The following is a 27,586-nucleotide window of genomic DNA, read 5'->3' on the forward strand; positions in this document are numbered from 1 at the left end:
AATATAACAACATCGAGAAATAATTCATATAACTTTAATAATAATAATAATAATAATAATAATAATAATAATAATAATAATAATAATAATAATAATAATAATAATAATAATAATAATAATAATTCTGATATCTTTCCATTTACCTGGAATTGGCATTTTGTATGGATTTAGCCTAATTTTACGACCGGATGCCCTTCCTGACGACGCCAACCCTAGGTGGAGTGATGTATTTACTATTGCGTGCTTCTGTAGTGGTTTGTAGAATGTTCTGTTGTGTGTAGATGAAGAAGGTTATCCAGTCCCGGATCCAGAGGAATTAACTGTCGACTACCCGGTTAAAATTCTCAACCCGGTCGAATCTGGTGCCCTCTGAACCAAAGGCCAGCATGCTGATCATTCAGCCAAGAAGCCGGACACTAAACAACTTGGCAGGTTAGATCCTGGCTCAGTACGATAGTATTTAGGTGCTCAAATCCCTCAGAACTCCTGCGGGACAACATTCCGGCACCTCGGCTTATCCGAAAAAGTAGTTAGTAGGGCGTAAAACTAATAATAATTTACGAAAAATAAGTATTCTAGAGCCGTGGGGTACAAGGTTTGAAGTGAACAATGGTGTAATAAAGTATCCCTTAATAATAATAATAATAATAATAATAATAATAATAATAATAATAACAAGAATTTGTAGGATAAACAATTTGAAATAATTGCTAAAAAAGAGAACAGTTCTTCTTGTGATAATGATCTTAAATCACATAAGTTAACTTTCCTGAATAATTCACTTCGATTATCTTTGGAAGAAGATTATGGTAACGCCGATTTTTTATTTGCCTTATGTAGCACCCACTCGGACACGCCTTATAGCTACGATGGGATAGGAAAAGGCTAGGACTGCGAAGGAAGTGTCAGTGGCATTAAGGCACAGCAGCCCCCGTATTTGCCTGATGTGAAAGTGGGAACCACGGAAAACCAGCTATCAGTGCTGTCGGCAGTGGGATTAGAACTCACTATATCCCGAATGCAAGCTAAGAGCTATATACCGCGATTCACGTAGCCAACTCGCTCAGTAGTAGTGGTGATGTAGGACTGAAAGTCCTCATTACTCCGTATCGTTGGCAAAGGGGATGAGGTGACTAGGAAATTCTAAATATTGTAGGTGTGGCGTTGGACAGCAGGCGTCTTGTAACATCGTTGTTCACTTTATATTTATTTTCAAAATGCTGGGGAAATGTGCTCTGTAGGATACAATGTAGGCCTAATAATAAATAGTGGTATTGGTTTTTCGTCCTACCGACTACTTAGTACGGTTTTCGGAGAAGCTGAAGTGCCGGAGATATGCCCCGGTGGAGTTCCCTTACGGGCCGGTAAATCTACTGACACAAAGGTAACCTATCTGAGCACCTTCAAATACCAAATACAAGAAAATAAAAGTAGTAGGCCTAATGTACACGTGCTGGATTGTGCTACACAGGCAACGTAATTCTGCTAATCGCCCAAAACTGTGTACTTTAGTAAAAAAAGAATCTTATCTAAAATATGATATTTATTCTTCGTGTTTTCTCTACAATTTATGCAATTGCATGCCACACACGTAGAGAGCATATTTTCTTCGATCTAATCTATTAGAAGTATCGCACCGTATGCGGAGAAATTATATGAATGGCGCTTAAACTATGGAGTCGCTATTTCGCCTTGGCACCACCCAGAGCACTGTAGCAGCCATGTTAGCCACTCTATAGTCCTCTTTCTAGCTCGTTGCCAAAATGCATGTGTTTGTCTTGTCTTGTCTTGCGGATATTTATTTGGGATTCAAAAGACTTTTTCCCAGTCACAAGATCATTAATATGTTATACTTATATCACAAAAACACACGTTTACAACACGAATGTCCGATTGTAGCATGACCACACGAAGATAGATGCACTTAAGGAAGTAAGATTATATCGGGTATGAGGAGGGTTATGGAGGTAGTACCAAATACAGTAGAGACAATACACGACACTGAACGAGATATCGAGGGACAGCTATTGGAGCTCACTCTAGCGGATAGACCTGAACGGTACTGATTCTGTCATAAGAGCACGTGTATTATCCGCGCACTTTTTAGTGATAGATTTTTGTACTCGTTGGAGAAGTAAGAAGGGTTCTGTCAATACTGCCAACTGAATGGAAATGAAATCTGAATTGAATCGATAATATGATCGATCGATATGAATTTTATAAACCTTTATTATTTTAAGCAAACAACTGTGTCACACACACAATATTTAATACTATATAACATTTCCCGTTGCGAAACTTGTTCCTAGCATGAATTCTATGGTTTGGTTTTGCTGTGTAAACAACAACAGTACGAGTACTTAAAGTGTACGCCAGATGGCGCACAGCGATGATAAGCGATTCTTAGTTTGTGTTTCAAAGGTTGCCAATACGAATCTCGAAGATAACCAAAGTCGACCGCTTCAGCACTAGGGTGTAAATCTATCACTAAAAAGTGCGCGGATAATATCTTTGTGTGAAGTGTTTGGTGTTATTTATGCGTTTTCAGTGAGTTGACATAATTAAATAGTAGCGTGTGTCATTCCTTGATATCTCCTCTCAACATGAGGGGAAAGGTATGTGCTGTGTTTGGCTGCAGTAATTACGAAGTAGAGAAAAATGCGCGGTCGTTCTTCAGGTTTCCTCGTGACAAGAACATGTAAGTAATATTGTGTTTGCATATATATTCTTCCAGTGACAGAGATTTTTATAGTACTTCATAATCTTCTGACCTGCTCGACCCATGTGTTAACGGGCTTAAAATATAATACGCATATTTTATTGTATAGTGCAGCAGTTAACCTTCAATACCGATGTGTTGTTGTAGGTGTGATCTGTGGGTTTTGAAATGTCACAGAAGCGATTTGGATAAAGTGTACAAGAAAGAAGGGACGTTACGCTTGTATAAAAATTATAAGATCTGTTCAGATCATTTTCAGGCCAGTGACTTTAGAAATCCTCGACAATACAGGCAAGGGTATGTTACATTTTTGCTCTAATTGTACGTAAATATTCCTTAAAGCATCACTATCGACAACATTTTCATACTTTTCTTTCTCTATCCCTCTTCTCAGATTAAAGTCGGGATTTTATAGATTATCTTTCTGTTAGTAGGATTCATGTTAGGAGGAAAATTGTCCAGCTATTAAATGTTAATTCGCCGGGCTGAGTGGCTCAGACGGCTAAGGCGCTGGCCTTCTGACCCCAACTTGGCAGGTTCGATCCTGGCTCAGTCCGGTGGTATTTGAAGGTGCTCAAATACATCAGCCTCGTGTCGATAGATTTATTGGCACGTAAAAGAACTCCTGCGGGACTAAATTACGGCACCCCGGCGTCTCCGAAATCCGTAAAAGAGTAGTTAGTGGGACAAAAAACATTATTATTATTATTATTATTATTATTATTATTATTATTATTATTATTATTATTATTATTATTATATGTTAATTCATTGCATCATATGTATAAGGAATGTGCCGATATTTTTATTGACAAGTGTTTTAATGTGATGATACAATGTTTTTAAATGAGAAAAAAGACAAATCGAACCGTAAGAGTTCAGGCAGGAATGCTAAAGCTAAAAAAGTAATGCATAAATGAAAGATCAAGCCATTTCACACCAGTCCATTTCACTTCTTGTTTATATGTCTAATTTCAGTCTTTGAATAATAACCTTTTAAATAATTCTTCATTCATTTATCCAGAATTGCTTTAGCAAACTTCGAAGTTAATATCTCAATAACACTTTCTTTCTAGACGTAATTTATTTATCCATTTCCGTATATACATTTCCATTGATATTTGAATTTAGCGCGATTTGTTCAGGTCAAGTCACTAGGAGCGCCACCGTCGAATTGTCTCCCATTTTAGCAAGGCGAAATCCGTAAGTGTCGTGTATTGTCTCTACTGTATTTGGTAGTACATTCAGGACTGAGCAAAGACACAAAGAACTTAGTAAGCTGGAATAAGAGTAACGTGTGACGCTGTACGAGATCGGAAAATAATAAGAACCTTGAAACAGTATCTACTCACCAGGGACATTGAGAAGTGCCACCTCACAAACATGTCGGAACAAAACCAACTGCAAAACTAAATCGTGATTACAATTTTATGCGAGTGTTATCAAGGTACTCATTTAAAATAGTAATGATCGTAGACGAAGGTTGGTGCAACAAAACTGAAAGTCGTGTAGGGAAAGATACTTGAACTTTAAGTAATTTCTGCATCAAAATGGTCTGGTGATGTGCATATTGGGGGCAATGAAAGAACAGGTGGTCACTATCGCACTCAGATTCTCCACAGGAACAAGTTGGGTCGTTCGTAATGTGAAATCGAGTTAAATATACTGGGGTTAAGGCATGATTAAATCGTAGTCGGATGATATTAGTAATGTGACGTCGTGTATACGTACCAGTTGCAAACCACGGTAGTGTGGGAATACTCGGTTGAAGTTGGTAGTAATATTGTCCTTTCGTATGAGCAGATAATCGCCATTGTGTGCACCATGTGTGTTGAGCTGCAGCTTTGATATTTGGAAGGAAGTCGGGAATCGGAATTTTTATTTGTAATATATTCGCGGTATCTGCACTAGCGTCTTTCGCTGCTATATCGGCCATATCGTTGTCTACGTGCCGATTATGCCCTTTAATCCATATTAGCGTTATAACAAAACCGGATGTTTCAAGTCGAAATAGGAGAGACTTGACTTCGTAGACATATGTATTTGTATGAGGGGCGAGTGAATGCAGAGCTTGTAAAACACTTTGGGAATCGCTGAATATATTTATTTTTTTGGATTGCAACTGTTGAGCATATACAAGGGCTTGGTATATGGCATATAATTCTGCTGTAAAAATAGTTAAATTATTAGGTAACGGATATGTAAAGCTGATGAGTAGTTGGGGGTCGTAAAATGCTGCTCCGACTCCAGTATTGGATTTTGACCCATCGGTAAATAGATGGTAATCTGGTGTAGTTATGGGACTTTTAAATTTCTTATGAGCATATAATGTGGGATAGGGTGCAGACATAGACTGGATTGATGCATCAGAAGGGGCAATGATAATAGAAGGACGGAATGTTTGAATATCATAGTGGTATGAATACGTATTAATACGTGGTGTACGAAATATAGTCTCAGTAAGATGGTGGATTTCAGCATAAGCCATATATATGGCAGGATACCGATGATTGGGAGGAGGACGCTGTTGATAATATTCATATAATAATTGTAATTTAGGGACAATAAGGGAGTTCGTTCTACTAATATGTTTAAGTAGGAATTTTTTGGAAAGTTTTATCCTGCGGATGTACAGTGGTTCTTCCGTAGTTTCGACTAATAAAGCGTTAGTAGGTGTTGTGCGGAGGGCACCCACACTGATACGTAGTGCTGAAAATTGGAGACGATCCAACGCTAATAAACTATGTTTAGAGGTTAAATCAATAATATGGGCGCTGTAATCAAGTATGGACCGAATGGTTGCATGATATAGCTGTAGTGCTGACAAAGGGTCAGCACCCCATGCACGTTTCGTTACCGTTCGTAAAATGGTGATATAACGATCAGATTTCCTAATCAGGTGTCGTATATGAGGTTGCCATGTGAGTTTTTGATCGATATATATTCCTAAATAAGTGTTGTGAAACCAAGGGAATGCTATAGGTGTCAAAGTTAATAGGGGTTTTATCAAAGGTCCGTTTATGTGTAAAGATCATTGCTGCACATTTAGGTATAGAAAGGGAAAGTCCATGGGCCGTTAGCCACTGAAAGACTAAACTTAGAACCTGAGATATTTTGTCTCTACAAAAGTCAATGTGGGAGTCAGCACAATAAATAACATAATCATCTGCGTAAGCTAGAATACGGGCGTGTGGTAGCACAAGAGATTCGAGCTCTTTCATGTAAAGGGCAAACAAAAGTCCACTGAGTATTGATCCCTGTGGTAAACCTTGTGATTTGTAACGGCTATCAATTGTGTGTTGATGAGATTTAATAGTTAACCGGCGGTTAGTAAATAGTTGATTTAAAATAGAAATGAATTGGAAAGGGATTCCAGCACTAAATAATTTCTCCCAGAGGATATGCAGTAATACAGCATCATAGGCACCTTTAATATCCAAAAACACTGCTACGAGAGATTGTTTCCGCCATTTTGCTAGTAAGATGTCGAGTAAGAAAATGATGATAGGGTCTTGTGTACTGATACCCTGTCTAAAGGCAAACTGGTACTTGGGTAATAACGAGTGATATTCCAATACCCACGCCATGCGTTTCATAAGGATTTTACAAAAAACTTTGCGTATACACGATCCCAGAACTATGCCTCGGAAATTATCAGGTTCAGTAGGTCGTTTTGTTGGTTTCAGGATGGGGGTGATGAAAAACTCGTTCCAAGATGCTGGTACATGTAATGTCTCTAAAATACTATTATAATATTTGAGTAAGTAAATTTGAACATGGGGGGGTAAGGCCTTGAGCATTTGATAAGTAATTGCATCAGGTCCTGGTGATGAGCTATTGACGGTACATAATACAGAGCGTAATTCATTATATGTAATTGGATTCAAAAGGGAAAGAAAAGAACAAGAGTTATTCTGTGAGGTAGGTAGAAAGAGGGGATTTACGGTAACAGGGGCAAGGGTGTATAAAAAATCTTCTAGAACTTGTCGCGGATAAGCAGAAGAAGTTTGGTATTGGAAAGTTCTCGTGATCATGCGGATTGCGTTCCAAAATTTCGTTGCTGGGAGTTGTGGAGTTAATTGAGAAATAAAAGATTGCCAAGCTTTTCGCTTTTTTGCATTAAAGACGAGTTTTGTTTTCGCTATATGGTTTCGCAATTGAAAATAATGCTGCTGCGTCATCGATTGGCGATATTGTTTGAATAATTGTTTGCGCTTGTGAATAAGATCATGACATTCTTTATCCCACCATTTTAGTTCGTATGGCTGTGGATGGGTCGTCACTTTTAATGGTCGACACGGATGAAACATGTTTAAATATTGGGTTAAATAAGGGAGTAAAAGGGAAAAGGAAAGAGGAGACTTATGTTTCTGCTGCAAGATATAATTGAGGTATGATTGGTAAGTAGAGACATTGAAGTTTTTATAAGATCGGACGTTACTTATACAGGAGGGTGGAAGAAATTGGGAATGTGGTGGGTGAACACCATAGGTGATGATAATGGGGAAATGATCACTAGTGTGCGTATCAGATAATGTATGCCAGGTGGTAACAGGGGCCAGAGTGGTGCGGCAGAAAGTAAGGTCTACTGCGCTAGGTGGAGATCCAGGCGGAGTCAAACGGGTCGGAGAGCCGTCATTTAAGAGAAACAAATTCTGATGAGTTGAAATAGTTAGTAAGTTGGAACCTTTGATTGTATCTACCATACATCCCCATTCAGTATGGTGGCAATCAAAATCTCCGAGAAGAAAAAGATGTGGAAATGTGTCAAATTGTTGGATAAAATGCGTCCATTGGTTCTGAGTGATGTAAATGTGGGGAGGGCAATAGATGTTGATGAAACAGGTGTTATGGTGTACTATTCCTACAGCATAAGTGTGCGGGATGATGTATTGTAAAGATAATTGTGTAACTGATAAGGAAGTATGTACACATGTGGCAATTCCATCAAAGCCGTTACCATCATGTCGGAGAACTTGATAACCTCGTAAACGAAAAGGGATATGCGGTTGAAACCACGTTTCTTGTAAACAGATAAAATGAGCTTGTGTTTCATTCAACAAAATTTGTAACTCATGTCTTTTAGAGGCGGCACTTCGACAATTCCATTGAAGTAAAGTGATCATGCTAGGATATTCATGATAGAGTCTCGTAGCTTGTATAAGACATGGTGAAGTTGAGGCTCGTGACCCATACTTTGAATTAACATTACCAGCAATTGCTGGATTTCTTGTTGTAGGCGTTCCTTGGAAGGAGGATAGTGTGTATCTTGAGGGGTTGCAGAGGGTGGCTGCCTAGCAGATGAGGGCGCACTGGAGGGATATGCTATTGACAGGGGTTGTTGCATGGCACTCGTGGATGGAATCGAATGTACTGGAACTGACGGTTCGTTTCGCAGAATGGCCATGTATCCTTGACGATCGAAACCGGGTTCAGGTGTAGGAGGGGGAGATTGCATAATTACTTGGGTGAATTTGCGCTTACGCGGATTGGGAGTCGAAGGGGATGGGGGATTTGACGGTAGAGGAGGGAACTGAAGGTCTTGTTGCTCAGAATGATAAATGGGGAGGGCGATTCGGGCTTTGGCTTCGGGAAAGGATATGTGCTCAGTACTCATTAATTTTTTAATGGTGACCTGATATTTATGTTCTGGACAAATTGATGAACCTGTGATATGATTTTTTTTACAGTACGCACATTGCGTAAATTGCTCCGTACATGCTTGGGTTTCATGTTGTTGAGCACATTTCCCACAACGAGCAGTTTTCGCTTGACATTGTCGAATGGTGTGGCCATATCGCTGACATTTGCGGCAGCGAATCGGTGAAAAGATGTAGGGTTCTACTTCCATGTACACCTTATATAAGGCGACATGGGAGGGTAATGCTTGTGATCTGAAAACAATTTTTACTGAACCCGTAGGCAGGTATTGGGTTTCCCCATCTTGGACGGCACGGCGATTAAGTCGTTGCACACTTTTCATGGGTGCCTCGGATTCCAAGTACTTTAATATGTCGTCATTCGATAAGCCCTTTTCAACGCCGCGAATAATGCCAACTCTTAACACTTGCGAGGATGGGATGTACGCTTTAATTTTAAGGGTTTCAAGCATGGGATTACTCAGAAATGCGTTTGCTTGAGAAGCCGTATGAAAGGTAACTTGTAGTCGATTACGTCCTTTACGTTGAATCGACTTGACATTGAGTTTGGTTTCATAAAAACGGCGACCAAGTGCCATAGGATGCAAATTGCCGATGTTTTGCTCGTTTAGGGATTCAACAAAGACAAAAAAAGGTCCGTGATGAAATCGATTATAATATTCCGGTGTAGGAGCCACTTGGGGCGTCTCGGCTTGGTTGTTAGATTGTTCAGAATTAGACCGGTCTACCACTTCGGTATTACTTCCCTGAACGTCAGACGCAGTGGACTGAGAATCTTGCTGTCTTGTCGTATTACTGGATGAATTGGTTATGGGTTCTTCTTCCATGGGTACTACGATTTCACGCTCCACTCGTAAGGAAGTCCCATTTACCACTGACGTTCCTCCACTGTCGGTCTCCATTGCTTAGCACTCCCGCACCACACGCGAACGAACACACAAGTGATGACCACTACCTTGCACCTCTAACTTGCACAAGTAGAGTAGTGTACCGTACCACTGTCACTGCGTGACTGAAATGCATGTGTTTATTTCCCACAGTGCCACTGAACGGTTATCCACAGAGAACATTCCACAGATAGAAAATACTCTGCAACTCATTGGCTTTCAAAGAGAATATATATCATAAAGTTTCCTGATTTGCCACCAGGTAGCAGTAGCAAAAATCATAACGATATATTGGCGATCAACTTCACCCCACCTGATCGACTTCACCCCTTCTGACGGTACTTTATAATGAGGATGACTTCTCAGAGAAAGAAGGAGATAAGAAAATGGAAATAATAGATGGAGAAAAAGAAGAGAACCCAATAACATGGTTGGAACTTGAAAGGGCAGTGAAAGCAATGACCAAAGATAAAGCAAGTGGAAAAGACGAATTCAATGCTGATATGATTAAGGCAGCAGGAAGCAGTAGATTACAATGGCTATACAGAGCCCTCAATGCCATATGGAAGGATGAAAGGATACCTGAAGATTGGCAACAAGGAAGCATTGTACCACTGTTCAGAAAAGGAAATAGGAAGAAATGTGAAAATTATAAAGGTATAACTCTTATTATCACGTGGGCTAAAAAATAATGGAGAAAGTCATAGACAAAAGACTGAGGGATATAATTGAAACACTGTTAGAGGAAGAACAATATAGCTTTAGACCAAATAGATCAACAATAGACTTGATATTTTCAGTGCAAACGATAAAGGAAAAACATCTGGAAAGGAACAAGGAAATCATCGTATTTTTGGATTTTGGAAAAGCTTATGATACAGTTAAGAGAAAACATGTATGAGAATGCCTACTGAAAAGGAATGTAGCAAAATCATTAATTAACAAGATAAAAATGTTGTTTCATGAGACTAAAAGCAGTGTACAAGTGGGGAGTGGTGACTCTCAAAGATTGAATACAAAAAAAAGGTCTCAAGCAAGGAAGTACACTGTCGCCATTATTGTTTATTATATTGATGGATGAAATCATAAAACGTGTAAAACATAGTATCAGTAGTGATGAAGTGAATGCTTTGGTATTTGCAGATGATGTGGTGATTTGGAGAAAGGGAGAAAAGGGAGTACGGTACAAAGAGACTGGACATTTGGAATGAAAATCTGAAGGTGTTTAGAATGGTAATTAGTAAAAAGAAAACTGTAGTCATGCACTGTGGAAAAGAGAAAAAGAGAAGCCAAGTGAACATAGATGGAGAACGGTTAGAGAATGTATTGCAGTTTACATATCTGGGTAGCATTATTAATGGAAGTAATGAAATCAATCCTGAAATTAACAACAGACTCAGTAAAGGTACAACATTTTATCATCAAGTCAGAGAGCTTTTATGGGATGACAAAGTACCCAAGAGAACAAAATTAACATTATAAACCGTATTTCATACCAATTGTAACATACGGACTAGAAACGCTGGTAACTAATATGAGACAAGATAGTCAGATCCAAGCAGTAGAAATGAAAGTTTTAAGAACATCGGTTAAAAAGACAAGAAGAGATAGAATTCAAAATATTAAAAAGAGAAGAGTTAAATATAGAATCGTTAGTACAGAAGATACAGAAAGCAAGACTGAGATGGTTTGGACATGTAAAAAAATGGAAAAGGAACGGGTAGCAAGAAGGGAATTGGAAAGAGAAGTTAAGGGAAAAAGACCAGTTGGAAGACCGAGAAGAAGGTGGATGGATCAGATTTGGAAGGACATTGAGAAGCTGGATTGGATGTGGCGGAAGTAATGGAGCAGGAAAAGTGGAAAGACAGAAAGGAGTGGAGGAGGCCTTTTAACCACACCCGGGTGACTGGAGTGGGACATTGATGATGATGATGATGATGATGATGATGATGATGATGATGAGACCAGGATATCTAAATTCTTAGCACTCTAAATAAAGACCCTCTCCTAGACATCACTGAAGACTGTTTTATACAACTTGACCTGTTTTTCAATCCAAACCTTAACCTGAATGATATTTCTGACACTTAAAATGTGTTGAAACCAGTCCCAAATGAACAGGTTGTAACTTCTATTTGGTTCAACTTAATAACAGAGTATTGAAAAGGTGGATTCTTCCTTCTATTTAATATTGTATAAGTTATTTGCTGTACCAGTAGTCTATTAAAATCTGTTACTGAGTTACCCTTAAGTTACTGTAACAATTAAGATGACAGTATTACTAATATCCAAATTTAGAATTTTCATTAAAAATATTCTTAGAAATCATTGCTAATTAACTAATCAATTATTTATTAAGTTTTGTAAGAGGTTTGAATACCAGGTAGAGAATACAAAACTAGAATTGTGTTATTTCAAGTATTTAGGATAAGTATTCTCCCAGGCTGGTGGTATTCTAAGTGAAACTGAATCAGTGAACTCATAGATGTGATCAGTGGTATTTTGTCTGAGAAAGAAGTCAGTTTTCAGATGAAACTATCTTTTCCTAGGTCTCTTTTCCAGACTAACTTTGCTCTACGGCAATTTTTGGAACAACCAGGTGGGAACAGTGGTAGGAAGGTATTTGAAATGAGGAGATAGAGGCTAACTTAGTAATATACTTGATGAATGAAGCTGAATGTATAAACTCGCATCAGTGTTGGGATCATGTAAGGTGAATGGAGAAGGATAGATTACCTAGGAGAATAAGAGACTCACTCATGGAGGGTAAGAGAAGTAGATTAAGACCAAGATAACAGTGGCTAGAGTCAGCTTTTAGTGATATAATAAGAGGTGTGAAACTATGCAAGGCCACAGAGCTTTTGCAAGTGGAGGACTGTGGAGGTGCTTAAGTAATGCAGAGAGGCTTTCAGACTGAATGCTGAAACGCATAAATGTATAATGATGTATGTACAGTAATCGTTTCTTCGCCTAGCTGTGAGCTTGCATTCAGGAGATGGTGGGTTTGAATCCCACCTTTGGCTGCCCTGAAGATGGTTTTCCATGGTTTCCCATTTTTATTCCAGGCAAATGCTGGGGCTGTACCTTAATTAAGGCCACGGCCACTTCCTTCCTAAACCTAAGCCTTTCCCACCCTTCCATCACAAAAAAAATTCAATGTGTTAGTGTGATGTTAAACCACTAGGGAAAAAAAATTTAATTCATTAACTCATCTCTTCCAATGCATAAAAATTAATGTAAAAATTGCACTTCTTCCATTGATTTTCTTTTTAAAATTTAATAAAATAAAGGGTAACTGGCCAAATATATCAGTGCCTTTTGTAATGATCATGATCAATATTGTTGCACTGATGCAACATTGGGAGTTCCTTGGTAGAACCTAAATAATTACAATACATTCCATTATTTTTGTATTTATTTAGTTTACGAGCAATGTAACAACTTCATCAGTGACACAAGCAAATTTCTCAACATGAATTTATGGCTTTAATAATGGAATTTTAATATTATTAATAATGGCTTCTTTAACATTTTGTCTTATTCTTACACATCCTGCTCTTTCTCCTATTTGCTTCATGCAAAATTATAAATGACTAATTTTGTCTATGCAGATGAACCTAGCAAACAAATTTTACGCCATGAACTTATGCTTTGATTCATGGAATTTTGAGGATCAGTGTATATGCACATGAATCTGACATTTTTTGCATACATATATTGTCCATTGTTTACACAGCCAGCACCTTTTAATTTCATTTTCTTCATGGTGAATGATAACATGAGCAATTAGGTCTTCCCTCACTAAGCGTGGTATGCTGTTCTTGCTTGGGTGCCTGCGGCTACTGTTTCTTCAGAGTGGTTGCTCTTTTGGGTCCAGTTCTGAACCTTCCACCTTGCTCCTTAGCAGACATAAATCTATATGAGATCTGAAGTCTTTTTGACTTATGGTGGAGCCTGTTGCCATGTCGTTAATCTTCCAAGTACAGTATTCAAAATCACACTGTAGATACCATTAGAAAATAATTGCCACCACCACTTTTTGCCTCTAATTCATATCCTGTAGTTAGCAATGCTATTATCATGTAAATCCACTGCTCCAATTCTGTGATTGTACTCATGGAACAATTTTGGTTGAGGACAATGGTGTGCATCTTTACCTTCCTCTTTTACCTCTTTACATGCATTAGTGGCTCAAGGTACCAAAATTGGTCACAACACCATTGATAACAGAATTATCTTGCCACATAACTGCAAATAATTTGTCGCTGACTTGAAATCTGAAATCAGAGCTCACTTTTGGCTCCTTTGCTAAGTCTTGTCTGAAGTGGACAGATGCCAGTTGGTTCTCTTGCACTATTCCAGTTGCAAAGAATCCATTTTCCGACAGCACGGTGAGAGGGTTGAGGCTCTGGTCATGGGGGATTCCATTGTTAGACATGTGGGGAAAGTGTGTGGAGGAAAGGGAACCAGGGTAGAATGTTATCCAGGAATTAGGTTGTGGCAGATGTTGAGGAAAGTAGAAGAGAGGGAGGAGGGGAAGGAGAAGGTGGTAGTGTTTCACGTTGGTACCAACAACTTAAGGCAAGCTGATATAAGTACCAACATAGTTGGAGATGTGTGGGATCTGGTAAATGCAGCACGGGTGAAGTTTAAGAAAGCGGAGATTGTTATTAGTGGAATACTGTGTAGGAGGGATACTGACTGGAGGGTGATTGGTAATTTAAATGAGACCATGGAGTGGGTATGGGGGAAACTGGGGTGACATTTCTAGATCCTAATAGGTGGGTAGGAGATAGGGATCTGCGCTCAGATGGCCTTCACTTAAACCGCAGTGGTACGTGTAAGTTAGGAAATTTGTTTGGAAGGGTAATAGGGAGGTACATTCAGGGAAACGGGGTGGCCTAGGAAATCAAGTAGGGATGACATAAAATTGTTAGTGTTGAATTGTCGAAGTATTGTAAAGAAAGGAATAGAATTGAGTATATACTTACCAGATATTGTAATAGGAGTTGAATCATGGCTGAGAAATGATATAATGGATGCCAAAATTTTCTCACGGAACTGGAGTGTTTATCGCAGAGATAGGATAGGAATGGTGGGAGAGGGAGTATTCATTCTGGTGAAAGAAGAATTTGTAAGTTACGAAAAAGTTAAAGATGAGTCACATGAAATTCTAGGTGTAAGGCTCATTTCTAAAGATAACAGGCAACTTGATATACACTGACTGACAGAGCAAATGCAACACCAAGAAGGAGTGGTCAGAACTTTATGCCAATTGCAGGGTAGACTGACGTCACTGAGGTATGCTCATGATGCGAAATGCGCCGCTGTGCTGCGCACGTAGCGAACGATATATGGGACACGGCGTTGGCGAATGGCCCACTTCGTACCGTGATTTCTCAGCCGACAGTCATTGTAGAATATGTTGTCGTGTGCCACAGGACACGTGTATAGCTAAGAATGCCAGGCCGCCGTCAACGGAGGCATTTCCAGCAGACAGACGACTTTACGAGGTGTATGGTGATTGGGCTGAGAAGGGCAGGTTGGTCGCTTCGTCAAATCGCAGCCGATACCCATAGGGATGTGTCCACGGTGCAGCGCCTGTGGCGAAGATGGTTGGCGCAGGGACATGTGGCACGTGCGAGGGGTCCAGGCGCAGCCCGAGTGACGTCAGCACGCGAGGATCGGCGCATCCGCCGCCAAGCGGTGGCAGCCCCGCACGCCACGTCAACCGCCATTCTTCAGCATGTGCAAGACACCCTGGCTGTTCCAATATCGACCAGAACAATTTCCCGTCGATTGGTTGAAGGAGGCCTGCACTCCCGGCGTCCGCTCAGAAGACTACCATTGACTCCACAGCATAGACGTGCACGCCTGGCATGGTGCCGGGCTAGAGCGACTTGGATGAGGGAATGGCGGAACGTTGTGTTCTCCAATGAGTCACGCTTCTGTTCTGTCAGTGATAGTCACCGCAGACGAGTGTGGCGTCGGCGTGGAGAAAGGTCAAATCCGGCAGTAACTGTGGAGCGCCCTACCGCTAGACAACGCGGCATCATGGTTTGGGGCGCTATTGCGTATGATTCCACGTCACCTCTAGTGCGTATTCAAGGCACGTTAAATGCCCACCGCTACGTGCAGCATGTGCTGCGGCCGGTGGCACTCCCGTACCTTCAGGGGCTGCCCAATGCTCTGTTTCAGCAGGATAATGCCCGCCCACACACTGCTCGCATCTCCCAACAGGCTCTACGAGGTGTACAGATGCTTCCGTGGCCAGCGTACTCTCCGGATCTCTCACCAATCGAACACGTGTGGGATCTCATTGGACGCCGTTTGCACACTCTGCCCCAGCCTCGTACGGACGACCAACTGTGGCAAATGGTTGACAGAGAATGGAGAACCATCCCTCAGGACACCATCCGCACTCTTATTGACTCTGTACCTCGACGTGTTTCTGCGTGCATCGCCGCTCGCGGTGGTCCTACATCCTACTGAGTCGATGCCATGCGCATTGTGTAACCTGCATATCGGTTTGAAATAAACATCAATTATTCATCCGTGACGTCTCTGTTTTTTCCCCAACTTTCATCCCTTTCGAACCACTCCTCCTTGGTGTTGCATTGTCACTGTCAGTCAGTGTATTTGGAGTGTACAGACCGGGAAAGGGTAGCACTGACACGGATTCAGAATTATTTGATAAGATAATCAGCTATGTAGGAAACGACATGGAAAGAAATGTGATTGTAGCGGGAGATCTGAATTTACCAGATGTCAATTGGGAAGGAAATGCGAGCGACAGGAAGCATGACCAACAAATGGCAAATAAGTTAATATGGGAAGGACACCTGATTCAGAAAGTGATGGAACCAACCAGAGGGAAAAATATCCTGGATGTGGTGCTGATAAAACCAGATGAGCTCTATAGAGAAACTGAAGTAATAGGGAGGTAAGGAATGGTAAAGACCCACCTTATTATAATAGAGAAATGAAGAGACTAAGAAGGAAGTGCAGACTGGAAAGAAATAGAGTTAGAAATGGCTGTGGAAGTGAGGAGAAATTGAAGGAACTTCCTAGAAAATTGAATCCAGCAAAGAAGGCAGCTAAGGATAACATGATGGCAAGCATAATTGGCAGTCACACAAATTTTAGTGAAAAATGGAAAGGTATGTATAGGTATTTTAAGGCAGAAACAGATTCCAAGAAGGACATTCCAGGAATAATTAATGAACAAGGGGAGTTTGTATGTGAGGATCTTCAAAATGTGGAAGTATTCAGTCAGCAGTATGTAAAGATTGTTGGTTACAAGGATAATGTCCAGATAGAAGAGGAGACTAAGGCTAAAGAAGTATTAAAATTTACATATGATAACAATGACATTTACAATAAGATACAAAAGTTGAAAACTAGAAAAGCAGCTGGAATTGATAAGATTTCTGGGAATGACATAAAATTTTTAGTGTTGAACTGTAGAAGTATTGTAAAGAAAGGAATTGAATTGAGTAATTTTATAGATATATTGTAACAGTAAATTTGGTACTTCGGTAGAGATGAGACGCAGGGCGTGTACCAGTCGCTGAAGTGCATACAGAGGGAGAAGGTTTGTTGAAAAGAAATCCTAAAAACTTTTTTTCCAGAGTTTATTAAAAGACTGAAATTAATATCACCTCTGTACAGCGTATAGAGTCGAAAATGTTCCTCGTCCTATGGCTGGCGATGTCCTTGGATTCCGGCAGCTCCATTTTCCATAGCAGCGAACCACCATTCGTCCCCCGATGGAAGTTCTAGAAGATCTATTCGGTGCCTTGAAGATCCATGGCGTTGAGGTAGTCCTTGTAAATGGTGAACATGAATGAACATCGTTAAGCTCTGGGGCGAGTTAATGCAAAGGCTGCTTCTGCACAGATGAGAGAGTGTTTATAAATGCTTTTAACAAAGCCCAAACACAAATGTCTCGGTGAAATGTCACTTAATTTTGTCACGGTGAAAAGTGAAAGAAATATTCATAAAATAAAGTCCACTCGGAACTGATTGCCGAGTTTAACAGAATTACTTAAAGTTCGTTGCACCTACTACAACGTGAAGTAATGTCACATGACTCAGTTCATTGAATCACTGTTCAATATAATTTAAATGAAATAAAGATGTTCCGCTCGTGAATCAGAACTCATTCACGTATTGAAAATAACATGAAACCAAAGACGAAATTAATTGAGTACTGACAATCCTTGGTTCGACTGTTCGTAAACTAAATGTTCGCAGAATTGAAATACACTGTTCATTAGAATAGAAATGCACTGTTCACACATGCACAGTTCACAGTTTATGACCTAAAATGTCGACACAGTTTATGGATTGGTAAATTAAATTTGGATTCAAACACAGTCTTATAACTCGAAGTACTTAGTATTCGGCAAGGAGCAATCAGTTCTAAGTCCTGTCCATAAAATTTCAATTTTGAGCACTCGAAAACGTTTGTGGGTCGTAGACACTCGTATAGAGTAACAGTCAATAGATAATGTCCAGACGATACACAATTCACCTCACGTCCTATCGAGTAAAAGGTTGTCACAATATAAAGAAATCTGCATAAGTCCACACTCAACACGATGAGATTAAAGTCCACGAACTTGAAACTTAATAGCGGCTTCACGCTCGATCACGGTACCCGCGAACTGACTGTGCGAATACTACAGTCTAGTGTGCACATAGAAATTCCGGCCACACACTGGTATTACACTCAGGCAACATACTGTAACCTGCTGGAACACACACACTGCAGCGTACTGTAACCTGCTGGAATAGACACTGATCTGCTGAGCGAAACAGTACGTATTTATATCTGATCCGTCGAAACTCGTAGAACATTCTACATCGGTCCAGGCTCTGTAGTGCGGCGAGGCATGCTGTGACGTCACCCGCTCACTACGTCACACGCGCGCAGCTGTTGCTCGCTGCCTGGTCAGTCCTTCGTAAGCGGTCCGGAGCATAACACGTAAGTTTAAGATTTTTATGACGGGGACTTAGTTGGTACCGCCGTTACCGGTACAATATATTTACCAGATATTGTAATAGGAGTTGAATCATGGCTAAGAAATGATATAATGGATGCAGAAATTTTCTCACGGAACTGGAGTGTGCATCGTAGAGATAGGATAGGAATGCTGGGAGGGGGAGTATTCATTCTGGTGAAAGAAGAATGGCAAATAAGTTAATATGGGAAGGACAGCTGATACAGAAAGTGATGGAAGCAACCAGAGGGAAAAATATCCTGGATGTGGTGCTGATAAAACCAGATGGTATATAGTACCATATCTGAAGTACTTATTTGATTATTGTTTGATCAGAGGAGCTATACCAGATGAATGGTGAGTTGCTATAGTAGCCCATGTGTATAAAGGAAAGGGTGATAGACATAAAGCTGAAAATTACAGGCCGGTAAGTTTGACATGCATTGTATGTAAGCTTTGGGAAGGCATTCTTTCTGATTATATTAGACATGTTTGTGAAATTAATAACTGGTTCGATAGAAGGCAGTTCGGTTTTAGGAAAGGTTATTCCACTGAAGCTCAACTTGTAGGATTCCAGCAAGATATAGCAAATATCTTGGATTCTGGAGGTCAAATGGACTGTATCGCGATTGACCTGTCTAAAGCATTGTTAGGGTGGATCATGGGAGACTACTGGCAAAAATGAGTGCAATTGGTCTAGACAAAAGAGTGACTGAATGGGTTGCTATATTTCTAGAAAAGAGATCTCAGAGAATTAGAGTAGGTGAAGCTTTATCTGACCCTGTAATAATTAAGAGGGGAATTCTTCAAGGCAGTATTATCGGACCTTTATGTTTTCTTATATATATAAATGATATGAGTAAAGGAGTGGAATCAGAGGTAAGGATTTTTGTGGATGATGTTATTCTCTATAGAGTAATAAATAAGTTACAAGATTGTGAGCAACTGCAACGTGACCTCGAAAATATTGTGAGATGGACAGCAGGCAATGGTATGTTGATAAACGGGGTTAAAAGTCAGGTTGTGAGTTTCACAAATAGGAAAAGTTCTCTCAGTTTTAATTATTGCGTTGATGGGGTGAAAGTTCGTTTTGGGGATCGTTGTAAGTACCTATCTAGGTGTTAATATAAGGAAAGATCTTCATTGGGGGTAATCACATATATGGGATTGTAAATAAAGGGTTCAGATCTCTGCACATGGTCATGATGTTGTTTAGGGGTTGTAGTAAGGATGTAAAGGAGAGGGCATATAAGTCTCTGGTAAGACCCAAATTAGAGTATGGTTCCAGTGTATGGGACCCTCACCAGGATTACTTGATTCAAGACCTGGAAAAAATCCAAAGAAAAGCAGCTCGATTTGTTCTGGGTGATTTAAAACAGAAGTGTGAACGTAACAAATATGTTAAAATGTGTATGGTTGATATATCTGAAAGTCGTAGAAAAGAAAATGGAACTTCTTGTGGAGGCGTTGCTAATGATAAAATGTGTCAAAGCTAGCGGATGTCAGTAATTATGTTGCTGCGGTAATCAATTGGATCCAAAAGACGGTCAAGTGGGTGTTATAAACCCCATTGAAACATTTGTTGGAAGAAATGATTGAGTTTTTCTGAAACAAAATGTTAAAGAAAGTTAGTTATTGGTTAGTGGTTATTGAAAAAATGTTACCAACAGCGACGAAGTTTTAGAGAATTTAAATAAAATTGACCCTAATGTAAAATTCACTAAGGAAGACGTAGTTAAAGAGTCCTTAAATTTTCTAGATATAACGATCACGCGCGTCAATAATACTTTCGATTTTCAAATCTACAGGAAACCCACACAATCTCCTATAACCATAAATAATTCCTCTTTACATCCCAATTCTCAAAAACAGGCGTCATTCTATAATTTAATACACAGAGCTTTGAAAATCCCACTCTCCCCTCACAACTTAAAAACAGAATTAAACTATATAAGGAACTTGGCTAAACTCAATGGGTTCAAAGTTGAAATGTTTAACCGGTTAATCAATGAAGATATAAACTATCCACGAATCTCATTCCGGATAAACCTAAAAAAACTAGTTACGCCACGTTTACATACAATAACCCAACCATCCACCAGATCGCGAACACACTGAAGATGACATTTATATTGCTTTTAGAACAGTAAATACAAATCAAAGTATATTTTTAAACATAATAAAACCAATTATAAAAACAACCGTTTTTCGAGATCTGGTATTTACAGACTAACTTACGTCTCGTCCGCGACATCGTACTGTACGGTTCGTAGTGTTCGAGGTTTCGTGTTCGGTGTCTGAAGTTTCTAGAACTTACTCCTGCGTTCGAGTGCTAGCTTGCGTGTGATTGTGAAGTGGTGGCATGAGTTCTGATAGTGGAGGTACTCGGGACTTTCATCCCGCGTCAAATAGTAATGTTGAACGGGAAGAAGTAGTGAAAATGGATACAAACGTGAATGATAGTTCTACTCCTACCCCTTCGTTGCAAACTTCGACCCAATGCAATACTAACCCTCCCCTTCCTGCTCCACCTCCTAATACTAGTGCATGTAATTTATACCCATTAAACCACCCAGGACCATATCTTGTTGTTGTTTCATCCAAACAAGGTAATAACATTGGCATCCTACACCCTATGGCTACAAGGCGTTTACTCCATGAAAGGAACTTTCCGGTTAAATCCATCCAGTATAAAGGCCGTAACAGGATTCAGGTAAACTTTCACTCTCCTAATCATGCTAATGACTTTTTGCAGAATAAGTTCCTTGAGACACACAAGTTGCATGCCTTTATTCCTCACTCCAATATCTTCCGCGTAGGCATTATACGCGGTGTTGAGAAAGATCTAATTGAATCCGATATTCTTACTTTACTTAAGAGTGACGTCAAAGTTCATTCTGTTCATCGCCTACGCCGTAAATCCCTCCAAGATGGTCAGGCAGTATATCTACCTACCGGCTCCGTAAAGATTGTTTTTTGCTCCAAAACCTTGCCCAAATATGTTTCAATCTATCATGTAATGTTAGAAGTCAATCCCTTTATATTTTACCCCATTATTTGTTCCAAATGCCAGCGTTATGGACACACCATACGCAATTGCCAGTCCACTAACTTTCGCTGTCGCAACTGTGGTTTGAATCATCTTACCTCAGACTGCCTTGCTAATGTCAAATTATGTGTACATTGCAATCGGGAACACGAAACGGGTTCATCAGATTGTGATGTTCATCAGAAGCAAGTGGAAATAAAAAAACTCATGTGCACCGATAACATCTCCTTCTCAGAAGCTTCTGCTCGACTATTTCCACCTACTTATTCTGAGTATAATAACATTCAACAATTTCCTCCCCTACCCTCTCAACATCCTTCTCCAATACCAGACGCCCCTCGCAAACGCAAATTCACACAAGTGATTGTTAAGGATTTGCCACCTAAGCCTTCTCCCGGATATGATAGAGCTGGGTATCTCCAGCTAGTGCAATCCACTACATCCTCTCGTCCCTCTCAATCTCTTAGTTATCAATACCCCATTCAACCCAGTCAGCCAACTCCCTCAACATCGAGCCCGTCAATGCCTCTGCAACCCGCACAGCATCCCCAAACAGGTACTACACTCCCGCAGCGAGAACATGTTCAACAGTGTGTTCTCAATCTTCTCATGCAGCTTACTCAACTAATTGGAGATCACCCCAATATCTTACCAGTTATTAGTCAACTTCGCGAAAGTTTACACCTTATCTTTAATAATGGTAGTACGCATCCTTCAATGGAATGCTAGGAGCCTACAAAATAAACAATACGAATTCAAAATTCTCATGCACGAAACATCTCCTCATATAGTCGCTTTGCAAGAAACTTGGTTTTCTCATACAACTAACTTTTATTTTCCAGGATATTCTATCGAACGCCATGACGGACCGGGATTTGATGGTGTCGCACTTATGATACATACTTCGATATCGTACACTCCATTATATCTACAATACTTAATACCAAATACCTATTCCCTAGGTCTTATATATCAGAACACATATGTTATAAACTTGTATAATCCCCCTGATAACTACATCTCTTTTGCCCAATGGTTCTAATTTTTTTAATCAGTTTCCACTTGATACCCAACTGTTGTTTTTGGGAGATGTCAATGTTCATCATACTCAGTGGGGACCCTCGCTCAACACCTCCAAAGGCACACAGTTCTTACATGCTGTAACTCAACATAATCTCTTGATTCTGAACGATGGTTCCCCTACCAGGCTCACTCCTCCTGGTTCGTTGCCTAGTGCAGTCGATCTATCACTTTGCCGCAACTCTATTGCCTCTATCACCACGTGGCGGGTACTCAGTGACACTCATACAAGTGATCACTTTCCTATCCTCATTACTTATGGCCACGGGTATATTACTAAAAACCCACTTAACGACCATTATATCGCTCCGCTACGTTCCATGAAACAGTTCAATGCTTCGTGCTTTAACTCCTACATGGTAACCCAATTGGAGACCTTCCCTGTAACAGAATTATCCTATCACTCACTTCTCAAATTAATAACACAGTATCTGGACCTATACCATCCTTTTACACCACCATCAAACTCCATGACAACTGGTGCCTCTAAATTAAAGTGGTGGGACAGTGAATGTCACCAATTAATCCTTAAACGCAAGAGACTCTTCAAAATTTATCGTAAAACTCTAACCACTTCACACTACTTTCACCTCAAACATCATATTGCTCATATCCGACGTGTATTCAATCAAAAACGACGACAGGCCTGGAAAACTTTTATATCCTCTTTCCGTAACCATATTTCTGCATCTCAATTATGGGATGCTATCCGTGCTCTCACCCGGGCTTCCACCCACGTCCCACGCCCTCAAATCCCGCCGACTATTCTGAACGACTTTCTAAGGTCCCTCACTCCAGATCATGCACTTCCACCTTATACTCCAGCTATCTCTGCTTCCACTCGTCAGTGTTCAGTCCTTTCTCGTCCCATCCCTCTCCCTGAGCTCACGTCCGTTCTTAACTCCTGCAAATCATCCACTCCCGGTCCTGATTATATCTCTTATGCTATGTTACAACAGTTGCCGACCAAAGCCCTACAAGTGCTTGTTCAGTACTTTAATTTTGTGTTACATACTACGACTCCTCCTCCCGAGTGGAACACTTTTTTCCTAGTCCCGGTTCCAAAGCCTCGACGTCCAATGAACTCCCCTCACAATATTAGGGGAATAATTTTGCCATCTTGTATACGCAAACTATTTCTTAAACTCATGCTCCAAAGGTTTCTCTGGTACTTAGAATATTATTCCCTCCTTCCCAAGTATGAGTATGCTTACTGTAAAGGTCGAAATGCTCAGGATGCGATCAATATGCTTATAATAGACATCTTATTAGCTAAATCTCGAAAAGAACACACCATTGCTGTCTTCCTCGATATACGAGGTGATTCCGTCCCCCTGAATATGTTATGGGATGTGTTATCACAGAAAGGCATCCCAACCACTTTCATAACTCTTCTACGTCATCTGTTAAAGTCTCGCACTCTAATCTTCAAACCTCCTCTTACTACGCCATCCCCTCGTCAAGCTACTGTCGGCGTCCCTCAAGATGATATCTTCAGTGGAATACTGTTTGCTTTATATTTATCCGGCCTCGAGCAACTTGCCCTCCAATCTGCCCGAATTCTTATGTATGCTGACGACATAGTTCTCTACTTTTCCCATAAAGACGTAGATGTTGCTCGCAAATGCATAACACGGCTGCTCATTCAAGTTCAGTCCTGGTTACACACTCATGGGTTCTCTTTATCACCCGATAAATGCTCTGCAGTAATCTTTACTACCAAGCGGGTTTACAACTCCGAGCCTTTACTGTTCGATACTTATGAAATTCCCATACGTTCGCACCATAAATATCTTGGCATTATCCTTGACCGTAAATTACAATTTTCCCAACATATACAACACCTACGCAACTGTACTGCCACGTATATTAACCTCCTAAAAGCCATTACACGTCGTTCCTGGGGAGCTGATCCTCTTACAGAAAAATTAGTCTACTGCTCCACCATCCGTGGTCGTTTCGACTACTGTGCACATATAATTGATCTTGCATCACCATCTGCCCTTCAATCCCTCAACACAACTCAAAATCAAGCACTACGAGTTTGTTTTGGTGCGTTGTCTACCACACCTACTAATGCCTTTTTAGTTGAAACTGGTGACCTCCTCTTCTCCTTCGACGCAGATTTCTAGCATCTAAGTATCTCCTCAAAGAGACTTATAGTGCTCTCCAATAACCTTCTATCCAAAATACAATTACTCGCTCAATCATTCTCAACACCTATCACACATCCTTGCCGAGCCCCTGCCTTAATTTGGGCATTTGAGTCTGTCTCCCCTTTTAAATCTATTATTATTCGTAGTCATGTGCTACCATACTATTCTGTGGCATACGACGTGATTCAATATACTCCTACTATTATTTATTCTAAAGAATCTTCTTTTGCTATGCTCCCTTACCGGCTTTCATTTTTTCCTCTACATTCTAAAAAATTTCGCATTTCATTCACTAATGCCTGTCCCAATTTTTATACTGATGGATCCAAAAATTCTTGTGGTGTCGGCGCTGCTTTTTATTACGAACAGACTCAGCATGCTGAATTGTTTCACTTATCGTCCCACTTTTCTATTTTTTCGTCTGAACTCCTTACCATACGACAAACATTACTGTACATCAAACATTCATCCATACAATCTGCTAATATATTCACTGACTCTCTCTCCGTGCTCCAAACACTAAAATCTAACAAGTTTACGCTGAACTGGTATGTTTATAATGTCAAACACATCCTCTTCCATTTACACCAATTAGGTGTCCAAATAACCCTCATTTGGATACCTGCACAGAAGAACATACCAGGCAATGAACGAGCCGATCGCTTAGCGAAAGAGGCCTCCCTCTTATCCCCAGCTAAATTTTCTGTTCCAGCCACAGATTTCATATCTCTCCTCAAATCACAACAACGACAACTATGGCAAAACACATGGACAACATCTGCATGTCAGAAGGGCAAATTCTATCATAGTCTCCAACCCATATTACCTACTACTTTCTGGAATCAACACGCCACCTACACTCGTTGTCATATCATCAATATCATACGTCTTCGCTTTAATCATTCCCTCACACCTCTATATAAATTTCGATTTCGCTTACAACCGCATCCCCTATGTCATTGTGGATCTGTAGATGCTGATATCAATCATCTCTTTTTTCAATGCCCATTGTACAACTCTCCTCGCCTATGCCTGTACTCCAGCTTAATACAATACCATTATCCACTCCCCTCGTCAATTGCATGTCTCGTATACAAGCCCTCTCCCACAATCATACGTATCTTAAATCAGTTCTTAGATCACTCTACTTTACAACTCTAACCCCACTTTCCCACAATACATTGACACTACTTACATATTTCATCATATTCTCATTTGCCTCCTGCCCTCCCTAACGCCTCCTCTTCAACCAAGACACATAGCTACCGTTTATTCTCATCTCCCCCTCCACCGATTGCGTGTACATTTTCATTGATGTTCATATCAACACACTGTCGCCCCTCTTCATCTTTTGTTTACGATTTTACTGACACTTTGCGCTCTCTACATCCCCCATATACGTTGCTAGATATTTCTTTCCATCTGTCCAAAGTCCTACAATCTCACATATATCCACCCCTCCGTCGTTCCACTGCCCTCTCCTGCTTATCCCTTATATGTTGGCCCGGTGTGTATGTTTTGTAGCAGTCGCTGAGACGGCCACTCTAGCGTGAAGATTAGTATACCTTGTGTCCCTGTGCTTTTCCTATGTCTCCTAGTCTTGTATACGTATTTCCTCACTCTCAGTTGTCTAGGTGCTACGTCTTTTCCTGAACTACTTCAAGTGCTTTGAACCCATTTTGTGACGTCGCTGCATGGTCTACTTCCCTCAATCTTCAAGTACTTCGTACTCAGAAAACATTGTAAACTGCATTGGTGTACTACTTTATTGGAATTGTGTGCGCGTGTAGAACTAGTACAAATATAATACAGTATTGTGTCTGGGTGAAATAACGAGCCCATATCAACTTCACGAACAGAACAGAACAGACTAATGTAACTTGCGCTCAGTGTGGATTTAGTTATGTTGGTCAAACTGGGCGCAGCTTCTATACGAGATATATGGAGCATTCACTGCCTGCTCGATCTGCATCCGATGGCTGCTTATACTGCCTGCTCATTACAACATTTTAACATGGCACTAAATGAAACACTCCGTTTACAAATACCCACAGCAGGTGGCAGCACCAACCGGCTCCTGCACTGTCGGAATGAAATAGCGGAAAATAGGGTAGTACTGTATTTGTTTACAGTGAAAATGGTGTACTGCTGCGTGCCTTTCTGCAAATCAAAGAAAGGAAAACCAGAATGCCGTGGTATTTCATTCCATGACACGGGCTTTCTCAGGAGATCCAGTTGAAGCCGTGTTTAGTTCTATAAGAATGGGAGGAGGGTGCAATGACATGACTGACTCCCGGGCTACTCAGAATTCTATAAAGAGAATTCTGAAATCCGGTATTTTAATGTCCACCGATGGTGCTAACGTTATCCATAAGCAACATTCAAAATTTTCTGCCCCAGTATCCTCTCTCGGACTTGACGAAATAGAACCAGTGATGCCCAATGAGTATGTACTTGATTTACTGGAAGATGTTCGTGACCCGCCTGAGTCGGTGTGTGTCACTTTGGGAACTGCTTCCCATGCATTAGTGTGTGGTTATTTAGTGCGTGTAATCGAAGAAAAAACAATGCAGCACGTGCTTGAGTAATGTTTCCACCTCAGTTAATGCATCCGCGTTGATGAACTTAATCAGATAGTCGGATAGAGGAGGTCTGCGCTATCCCCAGCAACGAATTATGGGGCTACAGAAATTTGTTGAGGGGGCTCTACCGTACTGCAAGAAATCTGCAAGTCTGCTCCAGACTATAAAAAACTATGTTCTACCCTCTTTGTACCACTCTAAGATTTTAAAGGGTTTTACTATCAGTAAGCACCAGGAACTTGTGTCAGAAACTGTGGTGACCAAATTCGTGAAACCTCTACCTAGTAATGTAGGGAAGTACCATACAGACAAAGTTTCCAGGTTTTCTTGTTCGTCGAAATCTCTTTCTCGAAAAGTCCTGAAGCTATCACTCCCTAGAGCACCACTTTATGCGTACAATTCTTTAATTTTTCTGTTACTTTCAGATTTTAAATTTTGCTTGTAGCTT

At 40.4% G+C, this 27,586-nt stretch overlaps 1 protein-coding gene across 1 annotated transcript in view; it reads right to left on the reverse strand.

Annotated features, from left to right (window-relative positions):
- Cth (Cystathionine gamma-lyase) overlaps positions 1-27,586 on the reverse strand; it is a 664,174-nt gene that overhangs the window by 253,460 nt on the left and 383,128 nt on the right. The window lies entirely within an intron of this gene.

This window comes from Anabrus simplex, chromosome 1 (assembly GCF_040414725.1).
Source record: "Anabrus simplex isolate iqAnaSimp1 chromosome 1, ASM4041472v1, whole genome shotgun sequence".
Taxonomy (NCBI): Eukaryota; Metazoa; Arthropoda; class Insecta; order Orthoptera; family Tettigoniidae; genus Anabrus; species Anabrus simplex.